Source organism: Sitophilus oryzae, unplaced genomic scaffold (genome assembly GCF_002938485.1).
Source record: "Sitophilus oryzae breed Bouriz unplaced genomic scaffold, Soryzae_2.0 scaffold_811_pilon_pilon, whole genome shotgun sequence".
Taxonomy (NCBI): Eukaryota; Metazoa; Arthropoda; class Insecta; order Coleoptera; family Curculionidae; genus Sitophilus; species Sitophilus oryzae.
The window spans coordinates 4,126,818-4,135,234 of record NW_022147430.1 but is presented as its reverse complement, the minus strand read 5'-3'; the positions used below and the strand labels follow the sequence as shown (position 1 = coordinate 4,135,234).

General features: G+C 36.4%; 2 pseudogenes; one reads left to right on the top strand and one right to left on the bottom strand.

Moving 5' to 3' along the window:
- Positions 1-2,267: 2,267 nt before the first annotated feature.
- On the top strand, positions 2,268-4,716 carry LOC115889213 (annotated as a pseudogene).
- A 2,112-nt stretch (positions 4,717-6,828) lies between these two features.
- Positions 6,829-8,417, bottom strand: part of LOC115889212 — a 32,785-nt pseudogene continuing 31,196 nt past the window's right edge.

The window sequence follows — 8,417 nt, the reverse complement described above, 5'->3', positions numbered from 1 at the left end:
GGCCGATAATTAGAAATATCATACTTATCTCCACTCTTGTAGATGGGTATAACGATACCCGTTTTTAACACCTCTGGGAAGTAACCATTGTTAAAGCTGAGATTAATTAAAAATGCTAAAGGTTTTGATATTTCCGACTTAATTTCCTTTAATGTTTCAGAATAGATTTCATCATATCCAAGTTTTTTATTTGACTTTAGCTGTTTTATAACATCTTCCACTTCGTAATCAGTAGTGTTGAATAAGTACATTGTTGATTCTAAAATACTTTTCTTTTCTTCCTTGTAATTTTTAGGAACAATAATATTTTGTGACAGTTTTTTCCCTATAGAACTAAGATATCTATTGAATGCATTGCATATGTCTTGTTGGTTATTTAAGCTTATCCTCTCTGTTATTATACACGTTATGCTAGATTGATGTTTTGTTTTGTTTCGTATATTGTTAACGGTATCCCAAAGACCTTTTTGTTTTGTTACGATTTTTTTCTATTAATCTTCCCGCATATTTTTTCTTAGATATAGTAATCATTTTTTGTGTTTCATACTTCTGTTTCTTATACTTTGCCGCTATTTCAGGATTATTAGGAAACTGCTGCGTCTGTTTATACATTACATTTTTAGCATTTATTTCTTCTATTACTTTTTGATTTATCCAGCTTTTACGTGGTTTATTTTTCCAATTTTTTGAAACTGTATTTGTATTTTTCATGATATAATCTTTCAATTTGTTAATAAACGCAATAGTAGCCGATTCAATATTAAAAGTATTATATAAATTTTCCCATTTTTAATGGGAATTCCTTTTCCTCATTAAGTGCCGCCATATTGAAAATATTTTTAATCGATAGATCTCGTTTTGAAACAGTAATGTGCAAAAAATCTAGGTAGAGTAGTTCTATTAGTACTAGATCCTACTAGATCTAGATATAGTAGTTCTCTAGAAACTTCTAATGCACGCTTACCCCTGGGACACCCTGTATATAAAACTGGCTCGCGCGCACACAAATTATTCGTGCAATAGCATCTCGCGATTGGAATAAAATAAAATTGTAAAAATGGTGTTTTTAGTTTTTTAATAAAAAATTATCTTTTAATTTGCAGCCTCAGATTAACGATTTGATAGCCCGCAAAGAAAACTTCTTAAGTATGGTTCAAACAATTTGTTTTTCTATAATTGAAACATATTAAGAAAAAATCATGATTAAAAAGAAATATACAGGGTGCTTCAAAAAACAGGTGCCATCTCTCGTCGGGAGATTCCTCACGTAAAAATAAGATTTATTTTTCATATCAACATGGGCCCGATTCTGCTGTTTTGTAGCTACAGGACGTTAAAGTCTTTATTTTGATTTTCAATTTATTATAATCTTCTCTCAAGTGCTTTTAGCGATTCGAATGAAATTTGGAAAGTAAAAGTTACTATGAGTGCTACATATTTTAATGCTAAAAAAGTGTCGACAGATTAACCAGGGCTGCATATGCGTTATCACTGGACTATCCGAAAACTTGCTTGCCATTGACTTTTTTTCCTCTTACTAACAAAAGTGTATAGACCATGCTAATTAGAAGTTGTATCTGATATTTTGTCCATTTCCTGATCTCCCCTCGATGAGATAATAAAAGCAATTTTATTAATGACAAATAAAATGAAAATAAAATGAAATTAATATACATATATTATTTATTTAATGTAATTTGATACTAAATTTTATTAAACTTTATAACACTGATGTACAGTGCTACCTATAGCATTTTTATATTTTTTTAGAAAATATTACAGTGATAACCCATGTGTCCCTGGTAAATATGTCGACACTTTTGCATTAAAATATAAAATGCACTTTATAGTAACTTTTACCAAAAAGTTACTATACTACTAAAAGTTACTTACTAAAGCACCTCGAAGAAAATTATTATAATAAATCGACTTTAAATCCTTGTGTAACTAGGAAACAAAGCAGAATCGGACCTATGTTAATAGTATATAAGATAAATCTTTACAAGAGGACTCTCCTGAAGATAGCATATGTTTTAAACACCCTGTATATCAAGGTAAAAAGTAATATCGTTATATTATTACAATGAAAGTATACCTACTGTCGTAGCAAGTGTTCTAACCGAGTCTTTCTCAAAATAATGAGCATCATACGGCGCCTCAATAGATTTCACATCATTACCTTAAAGCAACAGCACAACGAAGTTTTGAGATGATTACCAGTCCAAATTATCCTAGACAGATTGGCCACTGATTTTAGTTATTTTTAGATGAACGCTTACCTAAGAAGAGTAGCTGCTCAGTATCCCAACATAGCAACATCTAGAACATTTTGGAACATCTTATGAAGGAAGAAATGTTACTTATCAGGTAAAATAATATATAATTAGAAAAAATTTTACTTAGATATCATATTTTTTAATTTTCATATCCTAACAATTCACAATACCTATCTTTTAGTATATTTAATTATCAGATTACTGTAAGTTTTACAAGGGTCAGGTAAAATTGAATAATATCATCACCTAACCAATAGAATTGACAGACGTTAAAACAGAACGAAGAAACGACAGAACATCACATGTTATGTCAGAGCAGTAGCCTGGCAAATGTGCGATTCTTCTTAATAGACGGCCATTAAAAGCCATTAAAAATGAGCAATAAGAAAGGTTTAGGTCCGTGTTTATAGTCGCTCTCGAAACTGGGTCTCAGAAAAGACAGGACAATATAACGGGCTTACGTTTCATCGTCCGTTACAGGCTTACGCTTACACGCGCCTTGTAAGCGTATTTTTATCGGTCTTTTTTGAGCCCCAGTTTCAAAAGGGCATTGTAAGCTAAATATAGGGATAGTAGTATGTAACCCAGCGATCAGAAGACCACAATAGATTTGAAAAGGACGCAGTGGAAAATAGTCACCTCATAAAATATATAAATCTATCCATCTATCATCTACTCAAACTTGTAGCGCATGAACTGTATATAAATATTTATTAAAATAGTCAATTAATATATCATTCATCTTTTCAGAGTATCCAGTGGTCCCAGTTCAAATCCAGATGTTCCAAAACCAACCATATTCATTGACGGTATCCACGCCAGAGAATGGATGTTCTCCAGCAGCTTCTACATTATTCAACAGTGTTAGTCGAGAACCCTGAAAAACGCAGCATTGTACGAAATGTAGATTGGGTTATTATTCCTTGTTTGAACCCAGACGGCTACCAATATACTCAGGAAGAGGTAAATTTTCAATAATTTACATTACTCAATTGGTCGTCTTCTGACAAAAAGTCCTCAAACCACTACTAGTTGTATATAAACCATAGATTATTATATATATAAACCAGGATTATCGTCTGAATAATGGGTTCTGGAACTTGGTTCAAACAAGTATAAAATCTTTTAATCTTTGGCAATTGGGCTTAAAAATAATAAATCAGTTTATTTTTTCTTTCATGCAAAGGTCCATTCAAAGGTGGTGTAAACACTGCAACCTGTAAAGCCTATTGTATTTCTATGTCCACAACCCTATCCCTGTGCCCGGCATCATTTTTGGTGGAGGTCTTTGATAGATAGGGAGCATAGTCGGTTCTAGCCCTGCTTTCCCAAATAGAAAGTATCGCTTGTGTTCCAGAGCCCGCAGACATATTATTTGCTCTACTGCTCGAGCTTTATTTCTGCAGAAAGTTCACAGAGTCTGCAGCAAAGACTTCTTTGACGCAGGTTGGAGTTAGTTCAGATAAAACTTGATAGCCAGTATGACTTACCGCAGACTTGTTGTAATCTGCACTTTATTCTTTCTGAGCATTAAATTTTCTGGTTTTAGAAATAGGTCCTTCGATTAAGGCCTTGCTATATCTATGTCCCTGTCTGTTACCCCGTACTTTTCTGAACCAAATTTTTACTGCACTATGGAATAAGTATTTGGGTATCCTTTAGTACTGGCTCTGGACTGCTGGACATAGCATTCCATTATCATTGCCTTGCTAGTTCTTCGACATTTAGTTGCCTTGGATGCCGTTGCTATGACTCACACCCAGAATAGTTTACTCCTGTTCCTTTCTTCGGACATTTATTTATTGATAATTGCAAGCTTCTCTATGAGTATAGCTAGTTTTGACAGATTTTTCTTTGCAATTTATAGGATAGATGGTGGAGAAAACACGCAGCATCAACGCAAACAGCACCTGCATAGGGTACCGACGGCAACAGAAACTTCAATTATTACTGGATGCACTTAGAGCTTCAAATTCCCCATGTTCTGACATTTTTTGTTGACCGAAGCATTCTCAGAACCGAAACAGCTGCTTTGAGAGACTGGTTCCTCACTAACAACGCTAACAACGTTGTCAAACTGTACATCACTTCCATAGCTACGGCAGCATGCTACTCTATCCTGGGGGTAAGTTGAATACTAGAACAAACAACAGAAAAAATACGGGGAAGTAAAAATTAAATTTTTGTAATTATTATCTATGAAGAACGAGATATCGAGGAGAAAAAACAAGATCCCAAGTCTTGCATGCTATGTTTTTGTTCTTTATCCTGTGTAAGTCTTGCACTTGATAGGTTTGGTTATAGTTATTCTTGGTCTTGGTCTTGCAGATTTGACGTGTTATCTTGCATAAGAACCAGACCAAAGGCAAGCGAGATTGGCTTTGGTCTAGCGGTCTTAGTCTTGGGCTTAGCTTATTGTGCAAGACTAACATTAGACTAAAGACCAAGACCAAAGCCAACCAGGGGACGCATTAGCGCAAACCAAGACCATCATTTTTCATAGATAATAACTAAAAAATTAACGGATTTTTTACTTACTTACCTTTTCCTTATAATTATTAATAAAATAAAAATTAATAAAGGTTGTGAACTAAAAGAAGCTGTTTTGATATTAACAAATACCTATTGTTTCTTGTTTTAAAATTTTATTTGGCAATAAAGTACTTCGATTAGTATTTATTTAAAGAATTTTTGTGTAGAAGGTGTAAGACTCTATTAAATAGTCAATGGCACAACACCAAACCAATGTAGAATGTAGAATGAGTAAGAGGAGGGGGGTAATAACTGCACCTTTAAAGATCTATTGTGTTCCTTGAGTCATCACACACAGTCTATAACCCATCATACCTCTGTTGTAGAGGGGACAGGGTATTTCCCCTCCTCCTCTGACAACAGTTCTTCCTCTGAGGGTACATACCCTTCCACGGTTGGAGTTTGGCCCTCCGTGCCGCCATTCACAGTCGAGGAGCTTGCCTCCGGCTGAGGAACCCGTGAGGTGGAGGCTAGAGGATCTGTCTCTATTTTCCCCACCTCTTTAACTTGGTCTCTCCTTAGACCTGATACCGGTGTTGTCCCGTATCTATTATAGAGGATATGTCCTTCTTTCTGTATTGCCTCGTTGGATTTGAGGTCAATTCCTATTGTGAGGACCTGACCATGACCCTCCTCCCTCGAGTTGATGACTCGCCAACTCGATGTCCTTACATTGAAGTTCTGACCCTGGATAAGGCTCAGCAGGTAGGTGGTGTCTTTCTCCTTGCTCCTCGGCAGAAAGACCGCGATGGCCGCCCCTTTAGGGATGTTTTCTTCCTTCACTGCAACCAGTTCCGGCCCTTGCCAATTTTTAAACTTAGGTGCGATTTCCACCAACCATTGCCGATTGTTGAGATACACAATCTATGAGGATCATGCCCACCCGAAAGTGTATCCCCGCAAAACGCAGCTGACCCACATTTTGTAGATCGTTCTGTTGCGATCCGATCAGTATAGCCTCTTCTAGAGACGTTTGCTGGTCGGTGGTCAGAGCAACCTCTGGAAAATCCTTGGGCAGCACCGCCATTTTCACTTGTCCAGCAATAGCGGCAAAGCTGGTGACACGTCCTTGCTTGCCTCCCGGTGTTGGACGGCTTTCCATCCTGGCTTTTTTCTCTCCCTGCCGGAGAAGAGGTGAGAGGTTCTCGCCCCCTCTCTTGCCCTTTGATGGAGATGAGTCAGGTTGTTTCTTGGTTTCTTTACTCCCCTCGTTTCGAAGGAGTGTTTCCGCTTTCGCTTCCTCTGGAGAAAGCCCTTCGTGGAGCAGTCGGAGGTATCTCCGTGCTTCTGCTCCGCTAAGACCTACTCTCAGAGGATCGTCTAGCCCGCCACGCCTGGTTGACCCAGGCCGGATTAACGAAACGGTAGCTTATGTCGCTTATTGGGTCTAGAGGTAGGCTCCCGAACCTTGCTGGAGAAGGTGGTAGCTTGTGTGCCACTTGTGAAGGATGATCCCAAGCAAGTATCACCCGCCCCTCTTGTAGTTTCCTCTGGATTTGGTCCCTTGGAACTTTCATTTGTAATGTTCCCAGTGTCGCTAGGGGGCTTCCCCACAGCTTCACCTTGTGGTGGTGTTTTTAATACTAGATCTCATAGTGTTCCCACGAGTCGCTAGGGATAGTCGGTCCACTTCTACAGAGCTCCGCGTGTAGAAGTAAGGGGTAAATACAATGGGATGCCCCCTGATGCCCCAAGGTTGAGGCCAGTAATGGCTAGTCCTCTATCTAGCCACGCATCCCTTTGACCTGGTCCCGCCATCGTAGGATTTAGGTTTTTGGTGAGGTTGTCTCCTCTTGGCACAGACGGTTAAGCCAAGACCCCCCACACCCTCTACCCGCGAACATGACCACAGTCAGTAGAGACACCCAAAACCGATATCCGCTTTAATGGACTGCCAAACCAACGCTTGCATTTGCTCATCACTAACCAAGACCAGTCTGTAGTACTTGTGTCAGACATCAGCAAATGTAAAAATTTTGATATTGGCAAAACATCAATATTTTTAAAAATCGATTTTTAATCATTTAACAAAAAACGAGTTGCTCGCATTATTATACATTGTTGTAATATTGTGCCTTTGTACATATTTACCTATTAATTATAAAATAAATTAAAAAAATAAACCTATATAATTAAACAATTGCAAAGAAAATTCTTTTGCATACAGTTACGATCGCATAGTGCCTGATGACGAGGAAGATCTACTACAACTTTGAAATTTGGTAGCAGAAGCAATATATACAACGCCAACACGTTGAGATCTGGAATACATATCAATACGTCAGCACTGGCCCTGTATGAAGCTGCTGCGTAGTGATGATTGGGTTAAAGCAGTTGGTGGAGTTGACTTGTCATACACCATCGAACTACCATATGGAGGTACATATATTTGTTAAATCATAACATATTTATTATCTAGCTAGATATCTAAAAACAGAAATTCACTATAACTCCAAGATAGAAAGATAGATAGAGATAGAAAGAGAGATAGAGATAGAAAGATAGGGAGAATCATGTGCGCATATAAAAATTTTCTTGTACCATGGTGCCCGTCATGTTTGCAATTAGGTCTACACTGGTACTACTCAGTAGGGTTTCCAAACCGGGGTCCTGGTGTACGTTTAATCCCGAAATCCCGATATTAAATCCCGGGATCCTGAAAATCTCGAAAAATTTAAATGCTCATTCTGATAAATGATTCGACTTTATACACTTTCGTCTTGCAAAAGTCATATTTTATTTATCCTAAGCAGAACGTCAATATCTAAAAGTTATATTTCCGTGTTTACTATATTTTATTTATTTTTTCAACAAGAATTGATTTTTTTAATCACTAAATATGAATGTTACTTTATTTTGTCTTAAAATAAAGCTCTTCTAGTATTTCCTTTTTGATTATATGTAGCTGCATTTTTATTAAGCATTTCTTTAGATTGAATTTCTTATTCTCATAGACAATGCCGGAATCCCGGAATTATAGGTTCTATAATCGATCCCGAAAATTGAAAACCCTAAACTAGAGGGAATATCAATAAGTTATAATCACAACTGATAAACTAATTTGTTTGAGTTTAATTTCATCTTTTGTCACATTGTTATGCCGAATTTTTAGTTTTTTTTGAAATTAGTTTCGCATGTATATAATTTGTTGGTATTTATACGGACTTATTGACTGATTCTTGTATTCTTCTGAACAGTTTTTACTTTTTCATGTATAATAATTTAAAAATTAGTAAGTACTCAGTTTAGTCAATTTTACTATTATTTTAGTGTTTTAATCATGGTTCGTTGTTCTCTAAAATTTTAAGAATAATGATCTGTTCAAACACGAAAATAAAATAAGAAATTCTTAATTGTAATCTCTCAAACAATTAAATAAAATAAGAAATATGCATTTACATATGCCAAGTGCGCTAAAGTATAATAAAATTGACTTTAACGATTGTTTAGACTCTAAACTTTAGAGCAATTAAAGATGACTAAAACTAACTAAAGATGACCATCAATAAACTTTAATCACTATTACTTTCTGACATCGCCTTATAGGCCTAAACGTAAACATAGCGGTTACCATGATTAGAAATTCTGCGCACGTTCATACTCATTCTC